General features: G+C 42.1%; 1 protein-coding gene across 6 annotated transcripts in view; it reads left to right on the forward strand.

Annotated features, from left to right (window-relative positions):
* The window catches only part of LOC146808458 (transient receptor potential cation channel subfamily M member 2-like), a 729,321-nt gene that overhangs the window by 439,356 nt on the left and 268,868 nt on the right, over window positions 1-21,097 (forward strand). The window lies entirely within an intron of this gene.

A 21,097-nucleotide genomic window follows, 5' to 3' on the forward strand; every position in this document is an offset into this window, starting at 1 on the left:
GGATAGGTGTTCTTTTTCTCATAGAAGCGGACGTCTTTTGCAAGTTTGTCCAATTTTTTATTCTGAGTTGTGAGCTCAAAGTCTTTTAAAGATTTAACCAAATTTGCCAAGGCCTCCTTGGCATTAGTTAGGGTTGAGTCACCAGCAATTTCCTGTTTGAGGGAGGAAATCTCTCTGGACAATGATTGTACTTGTTCCGCTGCCGTTTCAACTCCCAACACCATCCAGTGTCGTGAGGCGTTATTGGCCACAAAACTAAAGCCTTCTTTGAATTTCGGTATATCAACAAAAATAGCTGGTTCGTTCTTAATCTGTAGACCGACTGGTATTACATTGGCCTGGAGATATTTAGTGAGTAGGTGACCATGAAGGCGGGTACGTATCAACTTCTTCTCAAGGCGTTCTAAACGTGCCACTTTATCATTCAGAGTAAAGTCAATATTAGGGGTATCTGACGATAAAAATTGATTAGCAGGGTCCTGTAACAACCGATTAATATAATCCTCTGTGTATGAAAGAGTCTCACTCTCTGCCATCTTCTGAAAGGTGATTAATCACCAAAAGACCTCGCAGGTGTGCACCTGCTCTGAAGTAGTAAACGTAAAGCGTCAACCCATATGAAGTCACTGGGACCTGGGTAGAGAACAGTATGGAGAAAAGTGGTCCCAGCATACAGATCATTCAAAACAAAACATTAAAAAACACAGTCGACCAAACGGCTCAAAGAAGTTCGAATGCCATTTAATCACATCGAATAAGTTAAGATGTTTCAAATGGAGTCAACAATTTAAGCAACAATTTGTAAAAGTAAAACGCGTGCCCAAAGGGAGGGATGGTAAAGTGAGTGAATTAGTGCGGAATTTGAAAGAAAGTGAACACAGTGGTAAAAATACTAAATTACAATCAAATTGATCGGCATACTTGAATCTCTGCCGTATATTATACACAAATTAAATCATAGTCACAATATCCACAATTCTGAGTAATGCCATATAAAGACGATCACAGTGCATCCTGTACTGTTGATGATATTGGCCAAAGATGTTGAGTCGACGTTTCGACCCCTTGAGTGTTGTAGGTGTTTGGTGCAACCTTACGAAGTGGGGTCTTCATCAGGACTGGGGTAAACAAAAAAGGAGCATGGGCACCTGAAGAAACAAAAATTTAATGAGTATAAGACTCATCGATCTCTTATTCAGGGGAACTAAAATAAATTAAAATATCAGCAAAAGTTACCATGTCTGTCGGAGGACAGGCCTCTAAGACGTCCGAAGGTCGTCAGAGAGAGAGGGGTTCATACTCCTCGGTGGTAACAAACGGTCATAGAGAGTGGTAAACACCTAAAATGAAATTAGGTGGATCAAAAACACAGAACCAAGGTAATTAGTTCAAAAAGTGGTCGCTCCTATAGTAAGCGAAAATAATTTACCGTAGACCGCAATTCTTTCGGGTTGTGTCTTAAACTTCAATGGACAGCTATGCCGGGAAATAAATCCAGGTGATTTGGACGATTGAACTGCTGAGAAATAAACACCGCTAGTTCACCATCAGGGAATATATCTAGAAAGAGGAAAATAAAAAATCGGTTGAATGGAGAGAGGGGACCCTGCAAGTGAACAATCGAAAAATTAGCTAGATATCAAATGTCAACAGAATTGCTCTAAAACTTAAAGCTATTCTAAGAAGGGTTGCGGTAAGAAATCTCTGTCCTGTGCGTGAATCCAGTAGGGTCACGAAGAAAGTAAAAAGTAAAAATGAGGGGCACTAGATCGAGACAAAGTATCGGGAACTGACACAGCATGTTATAAAACAAATGCGGACAATTCGCACCAGAATAGGGAGCCACAAAGGGCAGGTCAGGGTATCGCGGACAGTATACAAAGCCCCAATGTCATCTTGGGAGTTTGAAATTGCTTACCCTGAGTCTCTGCTTCTGCTGTACAAGCGAATGGAAAGGGCGCGCCGGGAGCCCATATGATTAAGTAGGGAAACGCGAGGTCAACGCGTGTTCTCCGTTACCGTGCTGGCGCTAGATGCCGGTTAACAAACGTAATGAAGAAAAGACTATAGTTGGACAAGTGCACTCACGAAGTAAACAAAGTCTTTGAGTTTTACAATTCGTGAACAAGATAAGAGTGTAAACCTTGTAACGCATGTTAATGTGTCTGTAGGTAAAAAATGACCGTCAGAATCTAGCAAACCACATAGATAGCATTGATGGCCCAACAAGAAACATTGTAATTTGTATACATATTGGTTGAAAAACGATTTAACAATAAAATTCATTTCTCATTAGTGCAAATTAGTGAACAATAAATTTACAAGATGATCACTCTTTGACCTAGGTGGAGAAGAAAAACAAATATAACATATCCAGATATAATGCCAAATGATCAAATTTAAAGGACCGCTAATTTGGGCGTCAACAAAATCGTTGAGTATTGCAGTTCATAAACAAGACGGGCATGTAAACATTGTAGCGCATACTAATGTGTCTGTATGTTATAAAATGACCGTCAAAATCTAGCACAAAACATAGATAGCATTGATGGCCCAACTCAAAATGCACTATACGTTGTCATTTGTATACATGTAGGTTGAGAAGGATTTAGCATTAGAAATCAGTTCTCATTATTGTATATTGGTCAACGAGACGTTAACTCCTTGACCTAGGGAGAGGAGAGAAACAGATATATCATATACAGATATAGTACCCAATGATTAAATGAGGAGGACTGCTAATTGGGCGTTGCTGCCATCAAGTTCATTAAGCCCATTAGCCACAGTGTCCATCAAAGACATCCATTTAGATTCTCTCACATTGAGGATGGCTGATAGATTACCACCTCTGGGGCCAACCTTCACCTTCTCAAGAACCAGCCATTTAAGATCATCCGGTTTATGATTTTTTAAGACACAGTGTTCAACGAGGGGAGCTCCCGCCACGTTACACCGGATTCTGCTGTGGTGTTATAGAATTCTGGCTTTCACCTTTTGTTGTGTCTGTCCGATATAGAGTAAGCCACAAGGGCAACCAATACCATAAATTACATTGAGAGAGTTACAGTTAGTGAAAGAACTGAGAGTAATCGAGTGTCCTCTATACGTAAAGATCTTCGTTGTGTCAGTGGTATCGCAGGCCTTGCAGTGACCACACTTAAAATGTCCGATCCCTGGTGGCAGGCTCCAAAGTTCTTGGATGGTCGGTGTTGTTGCTGTTTCTAGGAAAGAGTGGACTACATAGTCCTTCACGCTTCTCGCTTTCCTGAAGGAGTGCATCGGCGGGTTCGGTTGATCGATGTCATCAGCCACTAATTTCCAGTGCTTATTGATCACTTTCTTAATTGCATTGCTTCATGTCGAGAAAGTGGTGACACAAATCATTCTCTGCAATGCTGCATCTTGTTTGGCCTTGGGTGTTAGGAGGGTTTCCCTGGGATTGAACCATGCCCTCTTGCGTGCTTTCTTAACCAGTCTCCTCGGATATCCCCTTAATAGTAGTCGATTGCTCAAATCCTCAGATTCGACAAGGTAATCTTCTTTTTTGGTGCAGTTTCTGCGGATCCTCAAAAACTGTCCAAAAGGTAAGTTATCCCTGAGGCCGCGTGGGTGGTGACTACTGTATCTAAGTAGGGAATTGCGTTCAGCAGGTTTCCGATACAATGTTGTGTGCAATTTGTTGTCCTCACAATAGATTTTGATGTCCAGGAAAGCAAGTTCTTTGGCATCCGAGTGTATCGTGAACTGGATGTTATCATTACGTAGATTGAGACATTCATGAAACACCGCCAATTCAGTGGCGTCTCCATTCCAAATCAGGAGTATATCGTCAATGTAACGTCTCCATAAATTGATCTTGCCAGAGAATGGATTGTTGTTGAAGATGAATAGCCGTTCAAAGTGGTCCATGAAGATTATTGCTAGATCAGGAGCAAAGGCTGCTCCCATGGCAACACCTTTAGTCTGAATGTAGAAATCTCCTTGAAAGATAAAGAATTTTTTTTGCATGGCAATCGTCAAAAGTAGAATTATGAACTCTGTTGGAACTCTCATAGGTGCTGGTCTGGTATTAAGGACTTCACTCATCACCTCCAGGGCAGGTATCTGGGGAATGCTGGTATATAAGGACACGATGTCGCAGGTCACTAGTAGCTGGCTACTTGGATCAAAGGATAATTGGTCGACCAGGTTGATCGTCTGCATCGTATCCCTTAGATAGGCCTCAGTTTTCTCCGCCAGTGGTTTCAAAAAGAAATCCACGTATTTACATAATGGTTCCAGTAGGGAACCGCATCCTGAAACAATCGGGCGTCCAGGTGGTTTATGGAAATCCTTATGAATTTTGGGTAGGGTGTATATAGTAGGCAAACGAGGATATTTCTGGTTGAGATACTCAAACTCAAGTTTGCTAAGTATACCTTGTCCATATGCTTCGGAGGTAACTTGTAAAATTTCTTCTGCCAGTTCTTTAGTTGGATCGGATCGTAATTTGGAGTAGTTTACACCATCTTGGAGCTGCCTCAAAATCTCATCCTTGTATGCAGTTGTATCTTGGATGACGATGGCACCACCCTTGTCGGCAGCCTTTATCACAATATCTCTGTTGTTCTTCAATTTGGTTAACGCTGTTCATTCCAATTTCCTGGTATTGGGGATGGTATGTTTGTAGGTACCCAATAATTTCGTCACGTCGGTTAATACCATGTTCTCATATGCCAAGATCTTACTAGACATCGCATTAGTGTGCGGGACAAAGGTGGAGGGGGCCCTTAATCCAGTGGCCGACTGTGATACATCAGAAGCAGAATGTTTGAAAAAATATCTCAAACGGATCTTCCTAAAAAAGGCATGTAATTCAACCCTAGAATCAAAGCTATTTGGATGAGATGTTGGTATGAAGGAGAGCCCCTTGGAAAGAATACGTTCCTCATCTTCAGTCAATGTGTACGATGAAATATTCACCAATGGGTTATCCTTTTCTACCATCTGTAGACCTTTCGTCTTGTTGATATTTCTCCATGGTTCTCCGTCTGAAAACGCACCTGCTTCCCTGCAGATGCCCTGCCTCTCTCCCAGTTGGTTGTGTTGGATTGTCGACCTCTCTGCGGTCCCCTTTGCCAAGTGCCTCGTCCTCTGGGGGGTCTCCATTGACCCTCGTCTAAAAAAGAGGGAGGGTAGTAGCCTTGTGGGGGATACCAGTTTTCACGGTAACTCTGGTCAGAGCTAGTGGATGGTTGCTCGTTGTCACTTCCAGAGCTAAATGAAGAATCAGAGAAGTTGGTGAAGTTCCTTCTACCTCTGCCCCTACCCGTGAATCTCCCTTGGTTGTCCTGTTTGTAGTAATCCTCGTTTAGGTAGGGATAGGTGTTCTTTTTCTCATAGAAGCGGATGTCTTTTGCAAGTTTGTCCAATTTTTTATTCTGAGTTGTGAGCTCAAAGTCTTTTAAAGATTTAACCAAATTTGCCAAGGCCTCCTTGGCATTAGTTAGGGTTGAGTCACCGGCAATTTCCTGTTTGAGGGAGGAAATCTCTCTGGACAATGATTGTACTTGTTCCGCTGCCGTTTCAACTCCCAACACCATCCAGTGTCGTGAGGCGTTATTGGCCACAAAACTAAAGCCTTCTTTGAATTTCGGTATATCAACAAAAATAGCTGGTTCGTTCTTAATCTGTAGACCGACTGGTATTACATTGGCCTGGAGATATTTAGTGAGTAGGTGACCATGAAGGCGGGTACGTATCAACTTCTTCTCAAGGCGTTCTAAACGTGCCACTTTATCATTCAGAGTAAAGTCAATATTAGGGGTATCTGACGATAAAAATTGATGAGCAGGGTCCTGTAACAACCGATTAATATAATCCTCTGTGTATGAAAGAGTCTCACTCTCTGCCATCTTCTGAAAGGTGATTAATCACCAAAAGACCTCGCAGGTGTGCACCTGCTCTGAAGTAGTAAACGTAAAGGGTCAACCCATATGAAGTCACTGGGACCTGGGTAGAGAACAGTATGGATAAAAGTGGTCCCAGCATACAGATCATTCAAAACAAAACATTAAAAAACACAGTCGACCAAACGGCTCAAAGAAGTTCGAATGCCATTTAATCACATCGAATAAGTTAAGATGTTTCAAATGGAGTCAACAATTTAAGCAACAATTTGTAAAAGTAAAACACGTGCCCAAAGGGAGGGATGGGAAAGTGAGTGAATTAGTGCGGAATTTGAAAGAAAGTGAACACAGTGGTAAAAATACTAAATTACAATCAAATTGATCGGCATACTTGAATCTCTGCCGTATATTATACACAGATTAAATCATAGTCACAATATCCACAATTCTGAGTAATGCCATATAAAGACGATCACAGTGCATCCTGTACTGTTGATGATATTGGCCAAAGATGTTGAGTCGACGTTTCGACCCCTTGAGTGTTGTAGGTGTTTGGTGCAACCTTACGAAGTGGGGTCTTCATCAGGACTGGGGTAAACAAAAAAGGAGCATGGGCACCTGAAGAAACAAAAATTGAATGAGTATAAGACTCATCGATCTCTTATTCAGGGGAACTAAAATAAATTAAAATATCAGCAAAAGTTACCATGTCTGTCGGAGGACAGGCCTCTAAGACGTCCGAAGGTCGTCAGAGAGAGAGGGGTTCATACTCCTCGGTGGTAACAAACGGTCATAGAGAGTGGTAAACACCTAAAATGAAATTAGGTGGATCAAAAACACAGAACCAAGGTAATTAGTTCAAAAAGTGGTCGCTCCTATAGTAAGCGAAAATAATTTACCGTAGACCGCAATTCTTTCGGGTTGTGTCTTAAACTTCAATGGACAGCTATGCCGGGAAATAAATCCAGGTGATTTGGACGATTGAACTGCTGAGAAATAAACACCGCTAGTTCACCATCAGGGAATATATCTAGAAAGAGGAAAATAAAAAATCGGTTGAATGGAGAGAGGGGACCCTGCAAGTGAACAATCGAAAAATTAGCTAGATATCAAATGTCAACAGAATTGCTCTAAAACTTAAAGCTATTCTAAGAAGGGTTGCGGTAAGAAATCTCTGACCTGTGCGTGAATCAAGTAGGGTCACGAAGAAAGTAAAAAGTAAAAATGAGGGGCACTAGATCGAGACAAAGTATCGGGAACTGACACAGCATGTTATAAAACAAATGCGGACAATTCGCACCAGAATAGGGAGCCACAAAGGGCAGGTCAGGGTATCGCGGACAGTATACAAAGCCCCAATGTCAGCTTGGGAGTTTGAAATTGCTTACCCTGAGTCTCTGCTTCTGCTGTACAAGCGAATGGAAAGGGCGCACCGGGAGCCCATATGATTAAGTAGGGAAACGCGAGGTCAACGCGTGTTCTCCGTTACCGTGCTGGCGCTAGATGCCGGTTAACAAACGTAATGAAGAAAAGACTATAGTTGGACAAGTGCAGTCACGAAGTAAACGAAGTCTTTGAGTTTTACAATTCGTGAACAAGATAAGAGTGTAAACCTTGTAACGCATGTTAATGTGTCTGTAGGTAAAAAATGACCGTCAGAATCTAGCAAACCACATAGATAGCATTGATGGCCCAACAAGAAACATTGTAATTTGTATACATATTGGTTGAAAAACGATTTAACAATAAAATTCATTTCTCATTAGTGCAAATTAGTGTACAATAAATTTACAAGATGATCACTCTTTGACCTAGGTGGAGAAGAAAAACAAATATAACATATCCAGATATAATGCCAAATGATCAAATTTAAAGGACCGCTAATTTGGGCGTCAACAAAATCGTTGAGTATTGCAGTTCATAAACAAGACGGGCATGTAAACATTGTAGCGCATACTAATGTGTCTGTATGTTATAAAATGACCGTCAAAATCTAGCACAAAACATAGATAGCATTGATGGCCCAACTCAAAATGCACTATACGTTGTCATTTGTATACATGTAGGTTGAGAAGGATTTAGCATTAGAAATCAGTTCTCATTATTGTATATTGATCAACAAGACGTTAACTCCTTGACCTAGGGAGAGGAGAGAAACAGATATTTCATATACAGATATAGTACCCAATGATTAAATGCGGAGGACTGCTAATTGGGCGTTGCTGCCATCAAGTTCATTAAGCCCATTAGCCACAGTGTCCATCAAAGACATCCATTTAGATTCTCTGACATTGAGGATGGCTGATAGATTACCACCTCTGGGGCCAACCTTCACCTTCTCAAGAACCAGCCATTTAAGATCATCCGGTTTATGATTGTTTAAGACACAGTGTTCAACGAGGGGAGCTCCCGCCACGTTACACCGGATTCTGCTGTGGTGTTATAGAATTCTGGCTTTCACCTTTTGTTGTGTCTGTCCGATATAGAGTAAGCCACAAGGGCAACCAATACCATAAATTACATTGAGAGAGTTACAGTTAGTGGAAGAACTGAGAGTAATCGAGTGTCCTCTATACGTAAAGATCTTCGTTGTGTCAGTGGTATCGCAGGCCTTGCAGTGACCACACTTAAAATGTCCGATCACTGGTGGCAGGCTCCAAAGTTCTTGGATGGTCGGTGTTGTTGCTGTTTCTAGGAAAGAGTGGACTACATAGTCCTTCACGCTTCTCGCTTTCCTGAAGGAGTGTATCGGCGGGTTCGGTTGATCGATGTCATCAGCCACTAATTTCCAATGCTTATTGATCACTTTCTTAATTGCATTGCTTCGTGTCGAGAAAGTGGTGACACAAATCATTCTCTGCAATGCTGCATCTTGTTTGGCCTTGGGTGTTAGGAGGGTTTCCCTGGGATTGAACCATGCCCTCTTGCGTGCTTTCTTAACCAGTCTCCTCGGATATCCCCTTAATAGTAGTCGATTGCTCAAATCCTCAGATTCGACAAGGTAATCTTCTTTTTTGGTGCAGTTTCTGCGGATCCTCAAAAACTGTCCAAAAGGTAAGTTATCCCTGAGGCCGAGTGGGTGGTGACTACTGTATCTAAGTAGGGAATTGCGTTCAGCAGGTTTCCGATACAATGTTGTGTGCAATTTGTTGTCCTCACAATAGATTTTGATGTCCAGGAAAGCAAGTTCTTTGGCATCCGAGTGTATCGTGAACTGGATGTTATCATTACGTAGATTGAGCCATTCATGAAACACCGCCAATTCAGTGGCGTCTCCATTCCATCAGGAGTATATCGTCAATGTAATGTTTTGTTTTGAATGATCTGTATGCTGGGGCCACTTTTCTCATGCTATTGGGCAGGGCGGCAATGTATAAGATGATTACGCTCCCCAAGCTTCTGTATGGCTTGCAAAACACGTACCACAAGATCCCGGAAGACACTTTCAGGACAATAGATGGGGAGGTGTACACACTGCCATGGGACAGGGGCAACCACGGATCGCACTCAGAACTCTGCAGCATAACCAGTATAATGGAGGGATAGCCCTTCCGGACATCAGATCCTATTACAGAGCTGCACATTTGATTGCAATAAATGAGTGGGGGCATATGCCAAGAACACACCCGACTTATGCATTGGAATGTGACCAGTTCAAAGTACACTCATACCTACATTACATATATGGGGGAAAGGGGGCTAAACTGCTGCCGGCAACTCAGAGGGCCCTGGAAGCCTGGAGGGGCACTGAGAAACAAATGGTCTGGCACGTGAAATTAACGAGGCACACCCCACTGTGGGAAGGAAGGCGTCTTTCAGAAATTGGAAAATTGAAGGGGATTAAGGATTGGAACTTAATAGGACTTTCCACAATCGGGGATCTAATAAAGAGAGGCTCCTTGATCTCGTTTGAGGACCTACAGCTCGAATTCCAGATGGGGGACAGGCAAAGGTACAAATACATACAACTGAAACATGTGTGGGCCGCTGAGGGAATAGAAGCGACATGTTTCCCTGAATTTGCACCGCTGGAGGGTAGACTCTAACAGGGCAAGATCACTGAGAAAGCTGTATCCTGGACCTACAAGACCCTCCTTAATAACGTCCCGGATAACCTGATGGCTCCGGGGGGGAAATGGGAAGGTACCCTGGGAGAGTAGGAAGACATAGATTGGGAGGCGGCCCTCATGCACCCAAGGGAGGTAGCAATTAAATTGAGGCTGCGTCTAATTCAACTAAAAATACTACATAGAACATATGTAACCAGGTCCCTTCTTCACAAAATGGAGAGGGCGGAATCCCCCGGATGCCTCCGCTGTCAGATAGAAAGAGATACGTTCCTACACATTTTGTGGGAATGCACACTTATACAACGCTACTGGGCCAGAATAGTGAGGGAACTCAGTGACTTATTGGGAGCTCATATACCGATGGATGCCAAATATGCGCTGCTAGGCATACCCTCCGATTTAGACCTGCCCAGACGAAGTCTCCTCCTGTGTAGTTTAGGGATGATCGTGGCAAAAAGAGATATAGCGAAAAAATGGGGTGCACCGGAGGTCTCGACCTTGAGGGAGTGGAAATCTGGGATGGACATGTATATGGGGGCGGAGCAGATGACGTACAGATCAAGAGGCTGTCCGAGGAAATTCTTTAAGATCTGGCATTCCTGGATCAGGTAATATGGGCTTGAGCTTCAAGACTCACAGAGTGGGTCACAAAACGTAGTAGTGCCCCGGAACAAAGGAGGCCCTACCGGGCAGCCATTCATGGCGCAGACGGGAGCAGAAACCAGTGTAGCTCCGACTCTGTGTCTATAAGCGATAGTCTATCAAGGCCACAGGAAAAGAGTATTTCCTGTAACCAAATGAGAAATGTGTATCGCTTACTGTTTGTATCTGTATCGAATGCAAAATTGATGTGTTATTCCAAGTATGGGAAAATTTCAATAAAAATATTTTTACAGAACACTGGGAGCCTTAACTATAATTCAAGTAAAAATCTTATAAGGTGCTCTTAGTGCCGCAAGAAAGTAGCTTAGTTCAATCGCAATTTCTACTTTATTGAAAGCAGTAAAAATATTTGCTAAAGAACAGGTAGCTACCATGTTTAAAGCCATCATGCTAACATGTTTAAAGCCATCGTGCTAACATGTTTAACGCCATCATGCTAACATGTTTAACGCCATCATGCTAACATTTAATGCCATTGTGCTATCGAGAGCAGAGCGGTTGGCCCAAAAGCCAGTTTAAGAGAACTCTAGTATATCTTCATCCTGAAGTCACTGTGATAATTTGTCCATCATATATTTGGCAGATCGTGTGCTTTCTGAATCTAATAATGCTATTAAATGATCACTTGTTGGATCTGACAATGAAACACATTTATGGATAAGATGTAAAATAAACCATCTTCATGATTTCATTATAACTTCTTGTTAAACATTTTGATAAAAAGTTGAATTAGTGTGGAGCTTCAGAATATTGGATAATCCTTTAATACAAAAGTTGGCACACTGTCAGGACTGGGGGCACGAGCAGAGTGGCCGTTCTTATTAAAAGCCAAATTGTCACAATAAAGGATTGTAAGGTAATTATGGGACCAATTTGGAGGATTAAAATCACAGTTTTGATTATGGTTTACAGCTGTAAAATAAAGGATTCCCAGGTCTCAAAACTAATAAAAAAAATGTTATTTATTTTGATACCTATTCATACCATGTCCCACCAGAGGCCACACATAGTGAGAATCCCTAAGCTTAAGGCTTTCATTCAACTGGCGCCACAATTTCTCATGTTTGCAACATTTAATTTGGCAGAAAACACTGCAAGAAGGTACAGCATCAGAAGATCTTAATGTTACTCAAAAACTCTTGCTAAATTGTCTTTCGCAACCAAAATCTACCTATAAAATGTGCTCAATTGTCTATTAGACTCATTAGTAGGAAAAGGAACCTTATCTACTGAAGCCAAATGGTTAAAAACTGTTTATTAAATTTCCACCAACCAAAAGTAATAGTCTTTCTGATGGATACTTCTAACTGCAGATTTCTCACATTTAGAATGACGTTGGTGCTAGACTGGATTCGGAAACTGTTCCCAGCAATGGTTCCTCCAAGCAAGCAGGTGGTGCCATGTGGTTTTGCGGTGACTCACAATCACCACAGAAGCAAGGGAGTGAAGCTGCATATATCACCACTCCTGTGCGCTGACGTCAGTACCATTCTTTCTGCACCTTTCAACTCTGCTCCTGTTGGTCTTAGTTTCCAAAAATGCCAACACTTTTTGGACACTTTGCTAGGGAAGATGCCTCCTCCAAAGAGAACAGGATTCTTAATGTACCAAGACTACAAAACATTCCAACACACCAATGACAGCAAGGAGGCAGAAGGACTTCTCCTCTCTCATCACATTGTTGAAGGACTTTACCTACACATACAGAGTTCCAGTGGGTTAAACACCTCCCCAGAGCCTGAGCTGGACTCAATACCTGGCCCACCAATGGAAAAAAGAACCTCCTTTGTAACAGCAGTACACAAGGCGGCAGAGGGCCAAGATTTACAATGGCCTACAGTTTAAATCAAAGGCAACTTATTGACTGAAATTCTCCAACCAGTTTCTTCGGAGCCTCTGTTGCCATTTAACAAGGCATTTATGGACATCCACACGGGCACTTGTTGAAAACTACAATCCGCTTCACTGTTTGCAATCAAAAAATCTTTTTTTACAATGTTTGAAAGCCATTTTTTGAGGTGGTAAATTTTTACTGACTCTTTAAAAGGGTTTGCTATTGGATATTGAATCACTGTTTGGAAAGGGTATGTTCTAGTCATCCCCTACATATAGCAAATTCATATTGGATGTGTCAATGGTTTGCAGCAAGAATTCTGGTCACAACCTACTGAATAGTTACAGACTCCCAAGCTACATTATTTCCATTCCCCTTTGTGAATTGTGGAAAACATTCCGCCATCACAACTTCTGCCCCCCACCTCATATCCAGGAAGTTCTACAGCCTCCCTAACTTCCCTTTCCTGATTATATAACTAATTTTATCAATCTTTATTCTAATATGTATAGTTGATAAATAATCAGACTGTAATTGTTTATTCATTGTATGCCTCTTCCTTTATCTTTATCTTTATCTCTCTTGTTTGATTGCTTTCTATTATGCTAATGTATGTAATTTCAAGCTCAATAGATTTACTTTAAACTTTACAAGAAAGAAAGAAAGCAGCCCCATTTTCTTCCTTTGCTAATTAGTCCAGGTTCTGTACAGTTCACAGCATGGAGATTACTCTCCTGTCTTCCTCTTTCGACTTCCTTCTTCTTGGCCAATGCAGTTCTGCCACCCTGAGCATGTTGTTTGGATTGTTCTAACAACTGGTTCCTCACATTATGAACAGATTCCTCACTATATAAATTCCCAGGGTGCCTGATTGGATCAGGAACTTTTCATAGCAATAGCTCCTTTGTGCTGATAAGTTGTGCCATAGACTCCACAGTGACCTCACACTTCTTCTGCAAGTGACAGCCGAACGTCGAGCCATATATAGGTGCCACACCTGTGCACTGACATCAATTCTGTTCTTTTATCCAGAGTTCTGCTTCCAGCTTTTATCAGTGTTCTACCAACTCCAAAATTGTTTTTACTTAGACGTAGTAGTAGGAAAAATGTCTCATCCAAAGACCACAGGCTTCAGACTGCCACAACCAGAGGAAACTGATGTCAGAATTGGATGACTCCACACAATTAATTTGTTCCACCTGTCTTGTTTAGATGTCAGCAGATTATGCTTTCTTCTTTGTGCAGAAAGTTCAGTTCCTGCTGGTTAAACTGCCTATAGGGAAAGTCCCAGAGGCGGAGAAAGGTAGGGGTTGTTAGGTTGTTTTTTGGTAGACAAAATAAGATGGAGTACTTAAGGTGCTTTTCAACCTATGTTCAGAAGAGTTGTCTACGTTTTAGAATTGTGTTAGTTGAAAAAGTTCAAGATGGTGACATTGGCCTATATTCTCAGGGGATTGGTGCTGCACTAGAAATTACAAGTCACATACTTTCATGTGACAATCCTATTGTCCAACAGATGCTTCCTCCAGTTTGTGGTGGCATCAGAGCACTATCAGTTTCCTGGGTTCTGGCATTGACAGTTATGAGGTTTCCTGACCTCTAGGCCTTTGCATAAATCTGGTTACATGAGCCAATTAGCACATGCAAGTCCTGCAACAAAACTTCCATATGTGGGGACAAAAAGTGGGGCTGTCTTTTGGGTAGCATCTGTATTTTAGATAAGGCAGCCCAGGACCTTCATTGGGGGCTGTCAGTCACCAATCTGACATGAGGCAAATCATTTCCCCACCCCACCTAGAGTTCAAAGTAATGACTGAGGCATTGTTTCTTGGTTGGGGTGTTCATCTGGGAAAGGTGGAGATCAGAGGCCATTAGCTCCTGATGGAGCAGCGACACATCAACTTGTTATAGATTCACGCCCATTGGTTGTTTTTGAAGGCCTTCCTCCCATCAATGAAAGGGAAGTCTGTACAGCTCTGGGAGGTCTACCCGGCTGGGGATCGGTGGTCCACATATCTCCGTACACAATATTGATCGGATTCATTTCGGTATCTAGCTGCAGGAGAATGTCGTTTTAACCCTACAAGTCAAGAGTTGTTTGACTCTCTGTAACGTACAGTCACATGATATTGGAAATAAAAACACCAGCATAATCGTTTTGCTTTACCAAATTAGAAATCAGAGTCCCATTGGGATATTTTCTGTTCAATCACGACTTCTCTACCTATGGGGCACTATATAAAAGGGTTCCAGATCATGCATCATTATTAAAGGACGCTGCGGCATATCTTGCCATTTTTTCTGAGAACATTGAGTTTTTATTATAGTTTGTCCCCCGGGTGTTTTGTGATTCTTGTGGGTATCTGAAAAGGTCTTTAGGAAGGGGGCCGTACTACTTCTTTCATGCCTCCGAAACGTGCGTCGACCTAATGTTCAGATTCTGTTGAACATATTCATCATACTTGGTTGTGGAGATTTTGCAACCTATAGTCTCCCTTTTACCCAGATGTGTTTTCTTGTGAATGTTGTATGAGTCCGTATGAGTCTGGATGATTTTTGTGTCTTTTGTTTTTGGTATGTGTAAGTGTTTTTTCTCGGGGGTTATTTGCTCAACAGTATATTGTATTTGTTCCTGAATTCTATGTGGAAATACTGTTGACTTTTATGTATATATATATATATAAAAGTCTTAAAAGAAAAAAAGAAAGAAATGAATTACTTTTGATACATATATCTCAAATGCAAAAAGAAGTTAAATAAACAACTATGATAAAATTAATCTTGCTAGTCTTGTTGAGATGATTATATTGTTGTTGAGCCCAAGCTGAATTCAGCCTTATTGTGATAAAAGAAATATAGGTCTTGAGGGAGCCCTTTATTGTATTCTTTGTTCTTCCCCTCTTCTCCCTGACCTTAAATTATTTTTCCTTAGAGAGGGGTCCCTATTTTTGCACCAGCTCTGGGAGGACAACACCAATGCCATGTGGTACTGTAACAAGCAGGGTAGTGTGGGGTTACGGATCTTTTGCTAGGAGAAGCTGTGTCCCTGGAAGTGGTGGGACCTCTAGGGGTTTTCTCAGTTGACCATTCATTTGGTGGACTTGCTGAATGCCAGAGTGGAGACGCTCAGCAGAGATCAACTTGCAGACCACAGATTTTTCTTCCCCTACAGGTTGTTCTTTGCCCAGTGAGGTAAGAAGATATTTCCACCTCTACCAAACGTGTACAGTGTCACAACTGATTCACATAAGAATTTCTGCCAAGATGTCCTTAGGAGATGAATCCCTAATATTTTGGGACTCTGGTCTACTGTATACCTTCCTACACCTGCATCTACTGTTCCAAAGATCAGAAAGACTGAGCAGATGTCATTTTAATGGACCCAAACTGGGCCAGGAGAGTGTGATACCCCAATCTTCTGAGCCTGAGTATTTTCCCACCAATCTGCTTACTTTTTCGAGAGGACCTATTGTTTGAGCAACAGGGCAGGCATCGATACCCAAATCCCACCAACATCTCCAACTACCTGTTCCTTACTAGTCTTCTTTCTATGTCAATATTTGTGATATTCCTCAGGGGTCCTCTTTCTGGCCCCTTTGTTCAATGCTTATGTACTCCCTTTTGCCCACCTAATTAAATCCTTCAAACTGTCCTTGCCCTCTATGGTGATGACATATAAAGGCTGTCCACCTTGACTGACTTTCCTTGCTTTTATCCACATCTTTCCGCTTGTCTCTTCCTAGATGTAAGCCAACCATCTCACACTAAACACACACAAAAAAGAGATTGTCATATTTGGCAAATCTTCCAACAGCTGGTCCCCTTCCTGATGGCCGACTGAGCTACAGCTACTGAATATACCCACCAATAGTGCTTAAAATCTGGGGGTCGTCTTTGAATCCAGCTCAACTTTCCACACCAAGTCAACAACACTTATACCTTGTGCTACTGCTCATTCAGACTCAGGTGTAAAGCAGTGTCACAAGACTGTGGTGCAAGCTACTATCATCGTGAGACTTCACCACACCGACTTAATCTACTTGTGCCTTCCTAAATCTCTACTTACCAGGTTACAACTGATTCAAAGTCTTGCTGCTAGGGTTCTGCCCAGCATCCCCAGCCAGGTCTCTGTCTCAGTCATCCTCACCCCCTGCACTGGCTGCTTCTCCAATCATCTTCTCAGCACCAGGAAAACACCTTGGGGTAACAATGCACAATATCTATCATGTCATGTTGTGTCGTGTCATGTCGTATGTCATGTCTTATCATATGTCCTGTCATCATGTCATATGTCATATCCTCAGAAGCATGCCTGTTTAGGTCCTGCTGGGCAACATGAATGCATTGTGGTTCTACAACAAGCAGGGTTGTGTGAGGTCCTGCACCCTCTTTCTGGAGTCTATAATGTTGAGGTGATGGTTGGATTCTCATAGCATGTCCCAAAAGGTCAGCCATCTACTGGGCACTCTAAACATCTGGGCAGACAAGCTCAACAGGATTCATTTTGCAGATAACAAGAGTGGAGCCTGCCCTCACTGGTGGCACATGACATCTTCTGCAGTGGGCCGAGCCCTTAGAGCTGTTGGCAACCTCAGAGAATACACAATGGCTGGCAGTTTGCATCCTGGAATTTCCGCCTTGGAAAACTCTTCCTTCTTCAGTCGGACTCCGAACTCCTGCATGTCATTCTGCCTGATTCCTTGGGTCCTGAAGAGGGTCATGATGGATAGAGTGCTTAGACCGGTCCAAGAGACTCTGATATTCCATATGGCCTCCACTTTGCGTCTTCTAGAGAATGTGCTGTCCAGCAGCAGAACATGTCTCTGGATCGCCACTCCTCAACTTCCACCTCCACGCTTGGAGACTGAGTGGAATCCACTGAGAGGATTTGATCATCTGCCGTGGGTAGTGAATGTTATTCTAGCTGCTCAACCTTCCATTCATAAATGCCATTTCCTCTGACTATTGGACTAAGTTTTTCCTCTAATGTGAGTATAGAAGAGTCGGCCCTCTGCAGCCTACATTACGTGATGTACTTCTCTTGGTTTTATCTTTGGCCTGGCAAGGCTTTGCTGTGGTCACTGTATTGGTTACTTATAGCCTCCAGCCTTGCTTGTTTTCCTGACCAGCATGTTTATTTGAAGTCACCCATTATGATGTGTGTCTAAATAGGCTTTCATGTATGTTTCTGTGTTCAGGAAGCGAAGATCCCTGAGGAGGCCTGTGAATGATTTAGAATGGTAAGGAGAAAGAAAGAGGAATGTTTTTTTGGCACAGAAGAGAGAAGCAACTTAAGCTGTGGCACGTCCTGACATACCCACCTCGTTCATTTGCATGACTAAGATTGGATGGTCAACCAAAACCGATGCAAACAACAGGTCAAGCAGAACGAGGCCGGTGGGAGGATCTGCTTCGAGGTCCAGTCTGAGAAGGACAGAGATTATCAGAGTCTAAGAAACAGGCTAAACACATTCATGAACCATCTAAAATGTAAAAGTCATTGAGATGACTGGACAGTTCAGTTCAGTTCATAAGGCTTTATTCGGAGCTTAAAACAAGTCCATAAAAGCAAAACAAAATACACATCAAATACATCAAACAATACATGGTTAAAATGTAGACAGGTTACATGATTTAAGAATATAAATAATTAAAAGAGCATACCAGGCCTTGCTTTGATAGCTAATAGGAGGTAGGTTGCGGTAAAAAAGCATACATCGGGATAAGGTTTAAAAAGCAACTTCATAGCATCTTTCCTGTTCCTTACTCCGTATTTTAAAAAGATGGGTTTAAGATAGGCTCGACGGTAATTATCATAAAGATTACAAGCCAAGAGAAAGTGCATAGTGCTTTGATCTGATACGTTATCGCATGGGCATGGGCCTACCGGGTATTTTTTTTATATATGGGTAGGCCACCAAATGATGAACTATCCCAAACCTTAATCTGGTGATAACGTACCTATGGGAGGGCCGGGTGACTAAACTCAGATATAGCTGGAAACCCTCATCTTCGCAAAAACTACTATAGAAAACACATGTACTTAAATTTCTGCTAGTTCTTTCCCTTTGTTTTTGTACAAAATTCATAAAAACTAATTTCATCACATTTTTAGACAGACTGGAGGAGGCGTTACAGTCATTTTTAAGACTAATACCATAAATCTCGAAGTAACAATTAATAACATATTTAATCCAAGGAATTTTCATATGGCCATCAATGGAGAGACAATCTCCAATAATTGCTCTGCTTAGGGAGGTTTCTTCTTTTAACCATACAGAACGCCACAACATTAAGGGCCTTAGTGCCAGTAAATCTGAGAGGTGGGAGATACCTAGTTCTCTATGAACCAGATCATTTGTGGCAGATTTGGGTAGACACAACAACCTTTTTAAAAAGTGGTTTTCCTCTACTTGCAGGTTCCCTGTCTTTGTATGCCCCCACACTCCGGCTCCATAAAGGGCCACGGACAGACATCTCATTTGAAAGATTGTCAACATATCTTTGATCCGTTTATCTCCAATGTTTGTAGCGAATTTGAACACTCCATGCGAGTTTTTTGCCATCCTAGCCTGGACATTATTGATCTCACTAGTCCAGCTGCCTGATTTAGAAAAGGTGATGCCGAGATAATTAAAAGATTCCACTGTAGACACCTTATGACCTTCTAAAAAGTAAGCATGTGGCTTCTTACACACCGCCCCGCATTCCATAATGAAAGTTTTAGTCTTGTTGATCAACAGTTTTCTATCGTTGATGAACAGCAGAAACCTGTCCATCAAACGCTGCAGACCAATAGGGGTCCTAGACTGGACTGTCATAGGGCTTTACATTTCTCACCTTTCAGGGCAACTGAAGGTAATCAAAATGAGATTGTGTTTTATTTACATCCAGGGGTCTGAACTAGGCATTTCCAACACCCCCTGCTGTCAGTCCTTGCAGCACAAAACTACAAGAAAAAGAAGGATAATGGTTTGTGGCAATAATCAGGATGACTGCATGGGACAAAGAATTTAAACTCTTGACCAGACAGACTTCATTGGGGGAACCTGATTTCAGCTCAAAGGCAGTTCAGCATCTTCCAGTTCGGAGGTAACCGGCAGAGAGACTGATTGCGAGGACATTCCCAAACCTCAAACAGCTCCACAAATCTGTGCCAATAGCTTTCAGAAGACACCGTTATTATTCTGGGGAAATGGTCACTATTAAAGAATTAAGGAAAACGTTATATGAAAGATATATTAGCAAATTTAATAATTTCGCATCCAAGCATCAGCTTTTCAGTCAGACACATTTTGCTACCCAATTCAAGCTTTTCATTTTGCAACAATAAACACAATTCCCCATAACAAAAAATTACCAATAAAATTAAAAAACTGCATTTTTATCCTTAAATGCCATGTCTTTTCATTTTCAGGAAATGCATGTTGGGTGCCCAAACATCCCTGTGTGACTTAGATCCAACATGGGTTTGTAATAATAAGATACATTGACTGGTTGTACCTTGCACGCCTATTTATCACTATCTCTTTCCATTCCATCAAGCAGCGCTCTTTGCAGGTGGGAGCTTGTGAGGACACAAACAATGGCTCATGTAACTTTGGGACCTCAGTTATCAGCTCTTTCCCTCCTCCACGGTGACCTGCAGTTTACACTTCGCCCACCCAGCGGTGTCTAGTGTGCTCTGACTCCTTGGGCCCTCCACCTGCTCCTGTCTGCCTGAATCTGCCTTGTTTTGTCTTTTCCAATGAAACCCGCGCTCCGCTGATTTGACTTGCGCTCTTTTATGATTCTTTACATCTGCGGCTCCTGCTGTTTGCACTTTGTGTGAAGGAAGTGTTGCACCGTATGTTTTTAGGCCAAGCATTCGAGACCTCTTGTATATACTTTAGTATAAACTTATTATATACTTATATGTGTGTGTACTTTGTGAGCTCTGGAGATAAGCCCTAGGACCTGTCTGCTTCCGCTTAGGGACTTTTTTTCTGTTCAACTTCCTCTATTTAACTGTTTTTATAGAAAATGACCAGCAGAGGTCAGAAAAATACCAGAATTGCTTTCTGCTTGTTCAATTGCCTCTATTTAACTGTCTTAATAGAAAATGATCAGCAGGGGTCAGTAAAATAGCAGCATTGCTTTCTGCTGGGGAGCTTTCTTTTTTTATTTTTCTTACAACTGACTCTATTTAACTTTCTTGTTAGAAAACGACAAGCTGAGGTCGGTAAAATACCAGAATCACTTCTGCATTCTCTAGATTCCAGTCCATAGAAATTGTCTTCCACAAGCACCCGTAGACAATAACATTTATTTCAAATCTTGTATTTTCAGTAATATGACCACAAAGGCCCTGATTTTATGCAGTGCAGTATTGTGATTGGTCGGGACGGTGCCCAGCCAGGGGCTAGTGGGGTGGACATGTTCTCCATGCAGGCTGCATTGGGCAGAGTGCGCATGACTGGTTTGGGCGGCCCGAGAGAGCGGACCAAAGAGTCTTTGCGCACTCAGGAGTGGGCAGACCAATCCTCCACTGTCCACCCGCCCACCCACATTGCGCAAAGCAAACATAAAATGGTCATAACTGAAAGTTATTACCATTTTTTGTTTTGGCTTCTCGCACTGCGAGAAAGCAGTGGGGCGACGCT

Source organism: Triturus cristatus, chromosome 8 (genome assembly GCF_964204655.1).
Source record: "Triturus cristatus chromosome 8, aTriCri1.1, whole genome shotgun sequence".
In the NCBI taxonomy this organism is placed as follows: Eukaryota; Metazoa; Chordata; class Amphibia; order Caudata; family Salamandridae; genus Triturus; species Triturus cristatus.